Source organism: Pyrgilauda ruficollis, unplaced genomic scaffold (genome assembly GCF_017590135.1).
Source record: "Pyrgilauda ruficollis isolate IOZ18807 unplaced genomic scaffold, ASM1759013v1 scaffold25, whole genome shotgun sequence".
In the NCBI taxonomy this organism is placed as follows: domain Eukaryota; kingdom Metazoa; phylum Chordata; class Aves; order Passeriformes; family Passeridae; genus Pyrgilauda; species Pyrgilauda ruficollis.
The window spans coordinates 4,151,744-4,167,892 of NW_024523822.1; the positions used below are offsets into that span (position 1 = coordinate 4,151,744).

Here is a 16,149-nt window from a genome sequence, read left to right on the forward strand (position 1 = left end):
CGGGGGGGAGGGGAGGGGGGCGGTGCCGCGCGCCGAGCGGACAATTAGCGGGCGCGCGCTGCTGCCTCTGCTTATGCTGTTAATTACATCTGGTGCCGCCTTGCCGTAAGATCGTTTCGGGCTCTGTAAAGTGCCCGAGAGCCAGCGTCAAACGGCGTCCCCCCCACAAATAGTTAGCGAGATCTCCGATGTGTTTCATCTTCCTGTTTGGCGGTTTTTTTTAGTAGAGTGTGCTGGAAAGGACACTGCAGGTGTGCCCGCACCTGACAGGGAAAGCGCTTCCATTGTCTTCTTAGAATATGGTTTACTTCTGTTTTTATTAACTTAGAGAAAACATTTTAAGCACTCCTTAACCCACAGGTTAATCTCCTGACTAAGCATTTTCAAACATGAAGTCTGATGAAAGACGTTAGGAGTGAACTGTCCGGTTTTTATTTATCTTCTCTAAAAGCTGGTTACCTGTCTTCCCTGTCTGCTCCTTGCCAGCCCTTGCTGTCTGTGCCAGTATGTGAGCCCATTGTCTGGGGAAGCCCAGCAGAAGTGTTTGATGGGAAGACATAGGAAGATAATTATAAGTTCTATATTTGCTATTTTAACTGAATGCAAACCATACCGTGGTTTCTGCCTGCATTTGTGCTTAGCTAATCACAGGCCTTAATTTAGAATGCAAATGTTTTTAGCATGCTGTTGTTCATGTCAGCTCTCGGAGAATAGATAAGTTTGCTTATTCATGCTACAGTAGGTCTGTAAGGGGCATTTTTGAGGTGTCAGGATGTTAAGTCGCGAGTCATTGGTTTTCTTTTAATTCTGAACCTTCAAAAATCTGTGCAATGACTGTAAGGTATGCTATCCTTTTCTAGAGAGAGTAGAAATTGTCGTGAAATGTTCTGTATATAAATACACTCCCATGCTACTTTCAGATGTCCTTTAGAGGATGACAATGAAGATAAAAGAAATAGTGTCTTTCATAGCATGGAAATAGTTTTATATTTATTAATACAAATACTAGTTGATCATTTTTAATAATGTTTCTTCAGTGCTGATGAAACACATCAAAGGTGCCCTTTGACCTGTGTCATGTACTTCATTATTGTATTGAGCATGCAGAACCAAATATTTTAGAACTAGATAAGCGATATTAAAGTTATTTTCTGTACCTTAGAGACATGCATTTTGCCTTCATGTGCCAGTTCCTGCTTGTCTTGCGTGAAATATGGGGACAAAGAGTTGTGGGGAATTAAAATGTGAACCTGTCTGAAATACAATTTATTATTTTGAATATCCAGGATTTGTTGTTGTGTAACAAGCCAAGGGAGTGGATGTGTCTTTTGTGTTAGGCCCTCTATTTGGATTTAGGGAAAGAACAGCCAAAAAAGTGATGGCCTAGAGAGCAGCGTTTGATTTGGAACCCATAACCTTTAGTAAATGTAGTGAAAATTCCAGTATCTGAACCCTCCTGATAATTTTAGCACAAGGTAGAAATAGACTAATGGCAAAAAGCAGCAATAAAATATGTATGTTCCTAGGCAGTATGACTGGGAGCACAACTATATCAGACAAATAAATGTAGCTATAATGTAAATAGACTCTAAACAGCTTACCAAACAGAGACTGGAGTGAGAAAAATAGGGTATTTTGTCTGAAACTGTTTCAGAGTTTGAATAACAGAGGAGCAAATGTACAATACATTAAAGAGGTGCAGTGGTTGGAGCAAGTAATGTCCTGGGTGAGGATTAAGTTAGGCCTGGAAATACTGACACATTTGCGGTGACAGTTGGAGGAGTAGGATTTTATATCTACTTACTACATTACACACTATGCAGCATAAATTATGTATCAACAGTATGTAGCCTGCTGCCATTCACACTGGAAATTATTTTAGAAACATTTGCTGCTGAGTTATGTAACCTAGCTTTCCTTTCCATTGCATTCTATCCACATTTGTGATGACAAACTAAATAAAGATGGTATTCACTTTTAGCTTGCTTAATTACATAAACAGCTACTGCATGTGCCTTTTAGTTTTACCATAAGGAAAGTAGAAGTGGAAAAAGCATGTCTGCTTTTAAACTGGCAAAGATTTGAAATTCACCCACAGGTTAATACCTTAACCTCAGAATCAAAAATGTAACCTGTGACTGTTCATCCTTTTCTATCAAATTTCTGCCTATTAAGATTGAATAAAATTTGGTTTGCTTATCAGGGCAGAGAATAAAAGAAAAAAAATCCTCTCTTGGTTCCTTTTTAATCCCCCCATATTTATTTGAGTGTTATTGTTCTATATACTTAAATGAAAAATGCAGTGCAATTGCATGGTTATACAAGTTACCCTTTGCCTCATATAAATTTTATTTTTAACTGTTTTTTCAAAAATTTCTTAATATCATCATTTATCATCAATGACATGATTTATCATTAGTGCTGTCTAACAGGGGAGGTCACGGACGACTGCAGGTTGGCCAATTTGATGACCATCCACAGGAAGAGCTGGAAGGAGGATCTAGGGAACTACAGGCCTGTCAGCCTGACCTTGGTGTTGGGGAAGGTCATGGAACAGATGACCTTGAGTGCCATTATGTGCCACTTGAAGGGCAAACAGAGGATCAGGCTCAGCCTGCATGGATTTGGAAAAGCGGGTTCTGTGTGATCAACATGATTGCCTTTCATGAGCAGGTGACCTGCCCGGTTGATTAGGGAAGGGCTGTGGCTGTAGCCTACCTGGGCTACAGGGAAGCCTTTCCAACAGCAACACTGTTTCCCAGAGCATTCTCCTTGGAAAAGCTGACTGGAGTGAACAGGCACACCCCTTGCTGGGTTAAAAACGGTCGGGATGGCTTTGCCCAGAGAGTGGCTGTGAATGGACATCCAGCTGGTGACAGTCACAAGTGACATTTCCCTGAGCTCAGGATTGGGACCAGCCCTGTTCAGTTTCTTGATGATCTAAATGAGGGTGTTGAGTGCACCCTCAGTAAATTCACACCGAGCTGGGCTGGAGTTGATCTGCTGGAGGGCAGGAAGGATCTGCAGAGGGATCTGGGCAGGCTGGATCATGGCTGAGGCCAATGGTGTGAGGCTCAACAAGGCCCAGGGCTGGGTCCTGCCCTTGGGTCACAACAACCCCAGGGAGCTCCACAGGCTGGGGCAGAGGGGCTGGAAAGGACCTGGGGGTGCTGCTGACAGCAGCTGAACATGAGCCAGGGAGTGCCCAGGTGGCCAAGAAGGCCAATGGCATCCTGGCCTGGATCAGCAATGGCGTGGCCAGCAGGGCCAGGGCAGGGATTGTCCCCTGTACATGGCTTCTGTGCTGATGAGGCCACACTTTGAGTCTTGTGTCCAGCTCTGGGCCCCTCACTCCAAGAACAGCACTGAGGTGCTGGAGCAAGGTCAGAGAAGGGCAATGGGAGTGAGGAAGCTGGGTTAGCTTATCCTGGAGAAAAAGAGGTTCAGGGATGATGTTATCACACTCCAGAGCTGCCTGAAAGGAGATTGCAGCTAGGAGGGAGTTGACTTCTTCTCCCAGGAACGACGTGGCAGGGTAAGAGGACATGGCCTTAAGAGGTTCAACTGGGACATCAGGAAAAATACCTTCACAGAACGTGATATTAACCTTTAGAATGTGCTGCCTAGGGAGATGTTGAAGTCACTGTCCCTGTGGTGTTCAAGAAATGACTAGATATGACACTTAGTTCTGTGGTCTAGCTGGCAAGGTGATCAGTTTAAGGTTGGAGTCCTTGATCTTCAAGGTCCTTTCCAAGTCAAAATAATGATGCCAATTTTTAATTTTTTTTTTTTTTTTGTCTCTTATGGAATGCTGCATGATTTTCAGCCAGCCAAAATTGGTTTGGCCTTCCATTATTATGCAAGTTATTCTAGTCTATAAAAGTAGAATGTGTAACTGTAAAGAAAACTGATGGAAAATGAAGATATTATGCTAATTCCTGAAATCAACTTTTCATTATGTTCCTAGAATGTGATGAGTCACCTCAGCTCATGAAGTTATCATGGGGAACTGAATCTGACCAGTGCTATGCCCTTCTCATGGCATAACTGTTTACTTCTAACCAAAATGTTTCATGCAGTATTTATTCATCTGCTTTTTCTAGAAGAATTTTATTATTTATATTTTATAGTGGGAAAATAAAAAAAGGTTTCTTTTGTAACTGCATTTCAATATAGCATTTAGTTAGCTTTCATATATTTTATACTTAACATAAAAACACTAGAGGAACATCTCAGTTCGTCCTTTGGAAATCTGGATTTTAGCGTGAATTTGGGGGGAAAAAAGAAAGGTCTCTTAAACTAAGAAGCAATCTGTAAGAGCAAAGAATGTTGGTCTGTGAACAGTAGATTTTGACAGTACTGCTAAATATGAAAGGTCACCTAAATCCCTGTTTTCTTATGCTCAGTGGCAGGTGAAACTTTTCTCTGGGCATAGTCGAAGTCTTTCTCTATTTTTTAGTTAGAATGAATGTAGCGGGATGTAGTAGGATACTGACTGAAACACAGAGTTTAATTTTAAGGTATCTTAAGCCTTTTCCTTTGTATTTATAACACCTTATCTATCCAGTAGCATCCAACCAGCATTCAGCATACTGAATAATACTGAATATCAGATAAGAAATGAAATAATTTCTGCTGTTTGGAAGCAGTGCAAGGGTTGTTTATATATATATATATATACACACATATATATATATATATATATATATATATATATATATTAGCAGTTATTTGACTTACTGACTTTTGCATGTGAAAAGTTGAAAGTACTCCAGATATCATACTCAGCTAAGCCTGCCAGCACCCCTGATGGGTAGGTTAGATATGTATCTGTATATGTGTATGTAAATTACCTCTTACCATAGAAGTGCTTTATAGTCTTCCATACAATAGTTATGGCACATTTGCATGCAAAATTTCTGCACAGGCAAGATAATTTAACCATACAAGCTAATATAAAGTCTAATTTATCAACTTGGACGTCCTAGATAGATGAGTATGCTGTTGGGATCCTAATCTATTTTTCCAGAATAATGACATCACATAACCTGTATTTTCAGATTACTGTTATGTTAATATTACCACAACTGACTCAAACTAAACTTTTTTATGAAATGTGGATCTTACCAAGCTCTATCTTCTGGTATTCTGTCCTCAGCATATAATCTGTAAATGAAGCTGTTGTCGTCTAGCTTGATTCTTTTGATGTACTACTGTTTTTGTCAATTTGGTTTGAAAACACTTTGACACACTATGTCTCATTATAAGTAGGGAACATATTTTAACCAGTCATTTTCAGGCTAAGTTAAAGTAATTTTTTGAAGCATCCTATAAACTTGCTGAAAGTCTTGCTGTCACTTAATATAAACCTGATTTATACCTTCTTGGAAAATCAAGTCACAATAGTAGAAACAAAACTGAAGCTTCTTTTACTCATAAAACACCAGTTGAGTGTTCATGCAGTTTTTCTACAGTCTTTTCACTCTTAACTGCACTCAACACTCAAAAAGAGTTGCCTTTTCTTTGGGAAGAGTTAATCCATACTACAATTTCATGCAGCAAAAACTACCCTGCACCACTATCTACTAGGTATAATTTAATCATTAAGAAAAAAACTTCAAACCCAATTAAGGTATTATTACGTAAGGTACAGCTGATTACATATTTGATATTTATAAGTAATTTCATCTATAAAGTGGCCTGAGTTTAGTGGTTGCGGTTTTTATTCACAGAGGAATGGCTCCTACTGAAAAAAGAAATCATAGTGTTAAATAAAATGGTAAAATAACAGGTTTACTTGAAATCCATGCATGTGGCATTTATAGACAGCCCAAGAATTGTCCACGTCTGTAAGTGGAGATTGACTATTTTGTTTGATATTTTCAACACAGTATTTGTGGGCAGGGAGAAGAGTAGAGAGAGGGGGAGAGAACAGCATAAATATATTGAAAGCTGGCAGAAAATTAAGAAGGTTGGCCAACAATTATAATTTACAGCTTATTGTACTTTCATCTGACTGAAATGGAATTAGTTAGGTTTCAGGGACACACTATACTAAATGGCAACTTTTGTTCTAATATTAATTCAGTATTGCCTGCTGAAACCCAAACTGAGTACATGCTGCTAGATATTTTTTGTGACTCACTTAACTCTTTGATCATAGCAGAATGATTTAAGATAATTGTTATTTTAACCATTACAAAATACAAGAATATTTCCTGTAAAAGCTACTTGTCAGTAGATGTTAATAAACAGAATAATTTTCCCTCTGTGACTCACTCCATGGAATTAGTGAAATAGAGGGCACGAAATAAAAGGCTTCAAAGGAGTGGATAATATCAAGCACAGCATCTGAAAAAGGAATGCATAATTTTTCTTAAGAAACTATTTTTAAGTGTCTGATCCATTTATACTATGAAGAATGTAAAAATATTAAGAGAAAGGACACTTATTTCTCTAATTTTACAACTAGCTAAATTGAAATTCCTAGATTACCTTGAGAATTTATTACTCCTTTTAAAAATGTGTAGTAAAAAATGGTATGAACATTTGTATTTTGCTTTATTTAGGCAGTAACTCTTCTGCTATTGTGAACTGAATAAAACAATTCCTTGAAGATTAAAGATACTCAACCTCTGGAAAGCTGTAGTGAAATTGAGTATACCCAAGTCTCAAATTCATTTATGTGAAGGAATCTGTTTCTTTTAGTTCTATTTGGCTTAGTTAATCTCTCAAAAAGATGATCTCTAGTCTACTTATGTCACAAATTTTAATTTTGCTGAATGACTTTACTGAGTAACACTGCAAAAAATGTGAAAGATTTAATTTTTTTCTCAAGCATCATGGCTTCATATTTTAAATTGTCTGAAGCAATCAGTTTAGATTGCATTATTCATATTGTCTCCTTTTAATTGGTTTACTTTGGTATGACAGATGATTTGTTGTTCCCTTCATGAAAACAGTTGATTCTTAAAGAGGTGAAAAGAGATGACTTTAACTCTTTCTATCTGCAATGAAATCCAGCTCCTTATGTAATGACCAAATTCACTGACCAAAATCTAAGCCAAAGTTTTGATCTGAATGTGGATACATTTTTGATCTCAGTAGCTGAGGTTTAAATTGTATGGATTGTCACATAGATGTAACTCTTACAGAACGTTTGTGTGGCCTTCACAAGTTGTTTGGCTTGGCAAAATAGTTATATGGTGAAATTCTAAGATCAGCTCTATGCTTATTTGAATAAAAACGTGATATTTAGAACAATTTAAGAAAAAAAGGGGATTCCATATTGAATCATAGCACTTTATATTCCATTCTTTTCACGTGTCTTATTCACATTATTAATGGAGTTTTCTTTACAAATTTATTTGAACAGATTTTGTAGGTCAAGTTCTTAAACCATCAGTTTTTTAAGATCAATTTTTTTTTTTTCTGTTGATGTTGGTATACCTTCTGTTGCTCACAAACAAGGAAAAGTTTTCAGTTTAACTTCCTTTAAACTGGAAAAATACTGCTGATTTTTCATATACCTTGGAGATTCAGAACAGGGCAGGCCCTTCAAGGTGAAATAGCCTTTCTGGTAATAGAAGAAGCATCATGCTTAGAGGCTTATCGACCCCAGTGATAAATGCACATGGATACTAGGCAAAAGATGTTTCAAAAGTTGGTTTTGTTTGCCTTTGCATCTGTGACAGCCCACTCCTCTACAGTATCCAACTATATTCTCTATAGGCAAATAAAGCCTCTAGGGAACAAGGAATGCCCTCAGGGAAGTGAGTTGATTTTAGTTATCGAATGATTGATTGCAGTGTGGTTTTCATTTAGTTTACAGATAAAAACTTGAGATATATTTAAAAAAGCATGTTGACTGTGGTTTTGATGGCTATTTTAAAAAGATTTAGTTTGATGGACCTGGACTTCAGTTGCTATTTTTTATTTTTACTGAATATTGACCAGTAAAAATTATCTTGATACAAAAGATCAAAGAATCATAGAATAGTTTGCGTTAAAAGAACCTTATGGATTCGTCTTCATAGATCCAGCCTTCATACCATGGGCAGAAACTTTCACCGGGTTACCCAGAGCTTCATCCAATTTTGTCTTGGACTCCTCTAGGGATGGAGTTCACAATTTCTGGACAACCTGTGCCAGTGTCTCACCACAGTAAGAAATTTCTCCCTAATATCTGACCTAAACATCTTCCTTTTCAGTTTAAAGTCATTCATCCTTGTCTATCTCCGTGTAAAAAGTCACTCTCTGGCTTTCCTTTAGGTCCCCTTCAGGTACTGGAAAGTGATATAAGATGTCCCCGGAGCCTTCTTTTCTCCAGGGTGGACAACCCCAACTCTCTCAGCCTTTCATCTTGGGAGTGATGTTTTATCTGTCTAATAATTATTGTGGCCCTCCTCTAGGTCCATGTCCTTCTGATGCTCAGAACCCCAAAATGGAATGAAGAACTGCAGGTGGGGTCTCACCAGAGCAAAGCAGAGCAGAGCAGAGCAGAGCAGAATCCCCTCCCTGGCCCTGCTGCCCACACTGCTCTGGATGCAGCCCAGGATGCGTTTGGCTCTCTGGGCTGTGAGTGCCCATGGCTGAGTCACATTGAGCTTTTCGTTCGCAAATAGCCCAAGCCTCTTTTCCCAAAGCTGCTCTCGATCCATTCTACAGGTCTAAGACGTTATGCATCTTAGGCCATTTTTGATGTTTTGTTTTCAAGGTCTATGAATTTAAGAATGTCATCTTCCACTGTTACTTCTTGGGATCATTTGTTTAACAGAGTAATTGTAATGGTCGAAAAAGGAGTGAGGCATGTTATCCATATGCACTCTCAGAACTTCAGACAGAGGAACAAGTATCATGTCACATTCAGTATTTAGATGCATTAAAAAATGTATGGAAATCAATGCTCAACTAAACTAAAATGTGCAAATTCAGGACAAAAAATGCCATTTTAATAGGTTGTGTTTAGTGAAATAACAACGTACACATCATACCATCCTCCACTAGCAGGTTTATTTACTAAAATAGTACCAGTTTGAGAAGTAAATATATTGAGCTTTATATTTGATTGCATCCATTCATCAACTTTTTTTTATATCTAGGCATCTAAATAATAACTTAGTTTTCAAAGTTCAGATACTTTATTTAATCCTTATACTCAGATGGAGGTATTGTATCCAATGCTTTTCAACTTATGGGGGATCCAAAAGTTCGAAGAAACTATCTTGAAATCTGTCACTCATGTCTTTTTCCCTGCCCATTATAAAGTATCGTTTCATGTGATAGATCTCATGGCATAACTGTCCTAACAAACATGGCCTCTAAATGCTATTTGGCTTCTGTGTTTTGCCTTTCCTCAATATTTTGATTTGTAAACAGTGGGCCTGAATTTTACAGACATTCCAAATTAGCCACACAATTTCATTTGCTATATTTAGCTTCTGTGTGTATTCTACTATATGACAATTTTTTCATCTGGCATCCATCATGTCATCTTTGTAGTTTTTAAAAGTTTTATTGTCTTCTTTTTGTTTTCAAATAAGCAACACGCAAGGTGAAATAAAAGTTATCATTTTCTCCGCAAGCTACTTGAGTTTTGAGATATGAATAAATTAACACCTGGGAGAAAAGTGGGACATAAATTCCTTGAATGTTAGGATGGTATTGTAGAGAAAAGCATATTTTCATGTACAGGCTGAGACACACCCAGCCGTACACTGACTTATTTTTTGACGTAACTTCAGCCCTTCCACATTTCTTACTGGTTGTCTTGAATGCTGAGAGACTGTAGTTTTTTTTGTCTTTAACACCAATATGTTGGAGATTTGGGGAAGGTGACAAATCAGCTTCTTTCTTTGTTACTGTTTGGACTTTTCACCTTAAATGTCTTGGGAATACTCTTCAGGGTAAAAGTAAAGCAGACACTGTGTAGTTCCCTCACAGCATTTTTCATCTTTTTGAATAACTGGCATAGAGAGTGGTCTTTCTCATGGAATATCTGTGGCAGAGTAACCTGTCCTGTGAAGGTATAATCCTAGAAATTGCCCAGACAAGGAAAGTACTGCTGCATTTTTGGTTTTGTATTCCCTTTTCTAATTCAACAGTATTTTGAATATCCAGCCCATGAATACTGAGATTACCCTTTCTGAAATTAGACAGATTTTTACTGAGGGTTTTAGTTTCGACTATTAGACACTATATTTGGATAAAAATAAAGTGCAATGTTGGTTATATGTATAATAAGCATTTTCAAATTTCAAATGCTGTTATGCTTAATCATTGAATCACACATTGGTGAGCTATATACTATACATATGTTTTAGTAAGAGTGGAATCTCTATACACTGTATAACCCTCAAAGCCTAATCATATTTCTTTCTGTAGGATTTCATTTTGCAAGGAGATGTGGCTTGTGGTGAAGTAACTGCTGCTGGGAATGCCACAGTCACAAAAAGGTATGCACGCTGAGCTGCAGCTGAGCTAATATCTGCCTATTTATGGCAACCAAGCAGGAATCAGAGATTAAGTCATAATAAGGTAGGGATTGTACCAGATAGAGGCTCACTTGTTTGTTCCATGAAATGGAAGAAGGATTTTAGAGAAGATGATTTAGAGCATTGCTTATCCCCTGCAAAGTGACTATGAATAAAAGTTTTAAGAAGTTTTTTGCATAATGAACATTTTTGAACCATGGCTGCATGCAATCCTACTAGAAGATCAGATGTTCAGGTCATTGTTTCATTTTTATACAATATATTAAAAAAATAAATTCAGAGAGGCACAATGAAAGTACTTCCAGGATCAGAATACAGTATAATGTATCAGAATCTGCCTTTAGAACTTGTATATAGAACAGATCTGATCATACAGATAGTGGCATCTGTATTAGAATAAAAATGTAGTTAAATCACTGATGAAAACAAACACACCTGCAAATTTTCAGTCTTTCTCTTTGCAACTTTCATTGAAATGTTTCATTTTTGCCATCCCCCTGAAACCATAAAAACCCCCGAGGACCCAAAAATGCATATCTCCTTATCTAATACTTGTAATAAAGATTTTTTTTTACTTGGAAAATGTAAAATACACAAACATGCTTGTGGCTGTGAGTTTAAGTTCACTTCTTTCCTGAAATGCCATTTACTTTCCATATATTCACAGGTATTTTACTGGATTTTAATCAATTGAATAGATAAAGAATGCTAAGTAAGAAGAAATGCTTTGAAGCTCTTATATGTCTATATATGTATACAAGTATTTATGTATGGGGATTTTTTTCCTGTTTTCTTAAAGAAATTAAGCCTACATGATCATATACATCTGTTTCGCCCCTTTTATAACTTCCGAACCTGTCCTCTGATTTCAACCAAACCATAGATGATATAATTTTAAAACTTATGATCTTTTATAAAACAGTCTTGGTTAGAAACCACCTTCAGTTTGTACTATCCATATGGAAATGACTATCCATATGGAAATGACTTCTGAGTCCTGGGAGTGGCCAGGCAGAGCCCTTGTAGAACTATTTGTCTGCTCAGTGCTTCCCACCTCTTGTACCCTCAAACTGAGCTTGTGCTGGTGTGTCACTGATGAGGGAGATGTCTCAGCTTCATGCAGCAACTTACTTTTGCAATTCAGGTGCACTGTGACAATGATGCCAGTGAAGATGCCAGTCTGTTATTACACATGGGTGAGAAGTAGGAGAGTCTAGGCATTATCCATGTAGACCTGTTCAGGACATAAACACAGACAGAATGGAGTCTGCAGTGATGATTAATCTACATCTCTGATAGCCACAGATGTTAATCTCTTAACCTCAGTCTGAATACTTTCAAGAATCCCTCGTACAGATCTTAAGTGTTTTAGCTGCTCTGAGCTCTTGAAGAAGAATACTGTTACAGAATGGCAGGCTAGTCCAGTTGTGTTATCCTTCCACATTATCAATAGTGCAGGTAAGAGACAAGATTGGGAAAGTACCAGAACCTCTCAAATGAACAATGATGTAATATTTTCCTTATCAAAAATGTGCTCAGTATTTCTACTGTCAATTACAGAAAACACAGAATGAGATCATTAGAAGCGTTCCTAAATTTCATAAAACCTACTCTTCTTTTCTAGTTATTCACCAGTGCTTGAAGTGCTCTAAAAATGCTGAGTACTCAAGATGCCTCAGTTTTAGGTTTCAAGAATGTAAGTTTAGGACATTGATACATTTGGAATGGGATTTGTCTTAGCAGCAGTGAGTGCTACAGGCTTTAAGATGTATCATATTTCTGATATCAAAAGAGGTTTTGGCATCCTGGGTAAGTTTTGCACTATCATTAGTGTTTGTTAGGGGATGCTTTGAAAAAAGCACAAATACGATTGCATGTCTTAAAAAAGGAAGGAAGACCTTTTTTTAGTGTTCTGAGTCTCTTAGAGGATCACATAGAATCAAAGAATGGTTTGGGTTGGAGGGGAACTTTAAAGGTCATTTAGTCCAACCCCCTCCGCAATAAGCAGGGACATCTTCAACTAGGTCAGGTTACTCAGAGCTCGTTTCCAGCTTGACATTAAATGTTTCCAGGAAAAGGACATCTACCACCTCTCTAGGCAACTTGTTCCAATATTTCACTACCCTCATTATAAAAAATTTCTCCCTTAGTTCTAGACTGAGTCTACCTTCTTTCAGCTTTAGAACCATTACTGCTTGTCCTATAACTATGTTAAAAGGTCGTCTTTTTTATAAGCTCCTTCTCAGTACTGAAAAGCCACCATAAGGTCACCCTGGAGACTTCTCCATGATGAACAACCCCAGTTCTTTTAGCCTTTATTGCAGTTAAGCTGTTCTACCCCTCTGATTATCTTCATGGCCCTGCTCTGAACTCACCCCAACAGGTCCATATCTTTCTGTCATGTGCTGAGTATTCCAGACCCGGACACTCTACTCCAGGTGGGGTCTCAGCAGAGCAGAGCAGAGGGGCAGAATCCCCTCCCTGGCCCTGCTGCCCACACTGCTCTGGATGCAGCCCAGGACACGTGTGGCTCTCTTGGCTGGGAGTGCCCATGGCTGGGTCATGTCCAGCCTCTCAGTCACCAGCACCCCCAAGTCCTTCTGGGCAGGGCTGCTCTCAATCCCTTTATTCACCAGCCTGTGTTGTTGTTTATTGTTGCCCCAACCTAGATTCAGCACTTTGTACCTGGCTTTGTTCAATCTCATAAAATTCTCATGAATTCACTTCTTGAGCTTGTCCAGGTCCTTCTGTCTGGTAGTCAATCCTTCATGTCACACATGGAGTCATCTGCACATCTTGGAGTCATCCGCACATAACTCACTTGATCCTACTATGAAATTGGTGAAGATAATAATCATTCCTGGTCCCAGTATGTGTCCCTGTATGGGACACCACTTATCACTGATCTCCATCCAGACATTGAGCTGGTTACCACTACTCTCTGGATGCAACCAGCCAGCCAATTTCTCATCCACTATATAGTCTATCCATCAAATGTATCTCTCTCCAACTTGAAGGGAAGGATATGGTGGGGTACCATGTCAAAGACTTTACAGAAGTCCAGGACATCCATAGCCCTTCCTTCATCATAAAAGTCCACTAGGTTGGTCAGGCAGGTTGCCCTTGGTGAAGCCATGCTGACTGTCTTGAATAACCTCCAGGTCCTCCAAGAACATTAGCACAGTTTCTAGGAAGACTGCTTCATGGTCTTCCCAGGAACAGAGGTGAAGCTAACAGGTCAGTAGTTCCTAGAGTCCTCTTTTCACCCTTTTTAAAAATGGATGCGACATTTTCCTTTTTTTCCAGTCACTAGGGACTTCACCTGACTGCCATGACATTTCGGTATCTACAGTCAAGGATTTTCAAGTGAGACTTTCCATTATGAATCAAGACAGTTTCCTTTTCAGGAGAAAACAATATATGATATAATTGAATTATTTTTCTTTACATTAGAAGTCAGGTCAGGGAAATCAAAAAATGGTGTGCAAGTATGTTCAGTGATCTGTATTGTTATTGCACATAGGTTTTCAACTATTGAACGTCAGAATCCCAAACACACTGTGAAATTGAATGGTAAATATTGGATAATTTTTGTATTCTAAATACATACCTGCAATGATAGGAAATAGCAGAGTCTAACAGAATTCTTATTAAAAAAAAAAAAACAACAAACCCAACATAATTTTAGAAAAGTAACCTTTGATAAAGATGTACTTGAGATGGTAAAAGAAATATCTCGCCTGTGGCTCCTCTACTGTTGCAGAGTTTTAAGGGCAAGTTTAACCAACATGGCTAGGCAGATTTAGCTACAGACCATTGGATTTTCTAATATTCTCTGTTAGAGCTGTGTTGGCAAAATAGAAGAAATCAATGGGGTTTAATTGGCCACTGGAACAGACTTTCAATAGGATATTGGAGAAAGGCATGAAAATAATTGACTGTTGCATGTTAAAAATAGCCATGAAGAGGTTTGTACATTGTGGAGCCTGTGACAGCAGAGCAGCTAGAAAATCCATTCTGGTGAATGAATTAATTTAAGTATTTTTTCTTTTGATCCATTGGCTGGAGATTTTTTTGCATTTGTTTTTTTTTTTTTTTGTTTGTTTGCATTTTTTTACCTGCCATTTTTGAGGACTAAATTTTTGGAATAACAAGGATCTGATAGAATTGGTTTAGGATGCAACTGCTTGTATAAGTAAGTGTAAGTGATATCTTGATATCTAAAATGTATAAACTTAATATTTAAGAATATTTTATATTATATTTGATATTCATTTGAGTTCTTATTGTATTGTTAATATATTTTTTAAATAATGTATGAATTATTTACCTTTTCAAAAATAAATTTCTACAGATTAGTGATTAGCTACTTCTTTTAAAGTTATGAAGACAAGGAAAGAAATTTATGAAACTGTGAACAAAGTAGATTCTTGGTATAATATTAAATCCATAAAGGAAGTTCAAAAAGTCATTCAAACCTTTGAAAATGGGATTTGCAACTGTAGAAAACTTTTTCACAAAGGCATTCTTTGAAAACCATTCTTTAGCTTCCATTAATACCAAGAGCATTTCTGGCTTAAATTACATTAGTAATTTCAATGTGTAAAAAGGTAGTTCATTGGAAAAAGATAGTTATGTGCTGGAGCAGTCTGCCAAGCTCACATGAGAGTTTATGGTTCTGATGGTATCCTCGTCCACCAAAAATAACAGCAAGAATGCAGAGAGTTTGTTTTCTCACACTGCACAGACTTGTAGAATGCCCTGAACACTAGGCCACATAGTAATCTTATGGGTCTTTATTGCAGTTCTTTTTGTTGAGACATTACATTTTACATAGAATGCTCTCATAGTGGTTTTGTATCAAGGTGAATAGGGCAATCAGCAAACAGCAGAAGCAATTAAATGTAGATCCTATTGTCTCATGGCAGAGCTGTTTAATAAATTATGATGCCTCTAGCAGTAGCTTCTTATCTCAATAGCTTTTTCATCTCAGTGAGAAAAACAGATTAAAAATAATTTATGAATAATCCAAATTGATTTTTAAGGGGTTTTTTTTATGAGATAACTAAATCAAAAGTCTATTTACTTCAGCAGTATTATTTGCAAAATTCTTTTCCCTTTTCCTTGTTAGATTATTTTATAATTCTTTAATACTTAGGATCAAAAAACTAATATGATCAAAAAAACTAACATGACTGAGCACAACTGCTTTCTATAATTGAACATAACTTTGCTGATAGCTTTCAATTTCACTGTGCTGTGAAATTCAAGTATTTTCCGCCTGATCTGATATGATATATCTTTAAAATAGTCTCAAGATACTAATCTATTAAATAAAAAGTACAGGAAACAGCATACTTATTATCCATGCATCACAAATATAATAATTCTATTATTTCTGCTGAAGATTTTCTGTATGTTCTATATGCTCAGACAAAATGTATACTTTTCTGTAATTTCTGAATTCAAATGTTTTCTAATAAACTAAGTAACCTAAAGTAATATATTAGAGGTTTTTTTACTAACATGCTAAACTGCTAATGAGAGCTTGTATATCTTTTACTGAAAGCCTGATTTTCTCTTATATTATTCATTAATTATTTGGGTGAAATTTTGTATCACTTTAGTTCCTTTGTGCATATTCTATTGTAACATA

The 16,149-nt window shown here is 37.2% G+C and overlaps 1 protein-coding gene across 4 annotated transcripts in view; it reads left to right on the top strand.

Moving 5' to 3' along the window:
* PDE4D (phosphodiesterase 4D) overlaps window positions 1–16,149 on the top strand; it is a 306,758-nt gene that overhangs the window by 63,690 nt on the left and 226,919 nt on the right. The gene's annotated exons all lie outside the window — the stretch shown is intronic.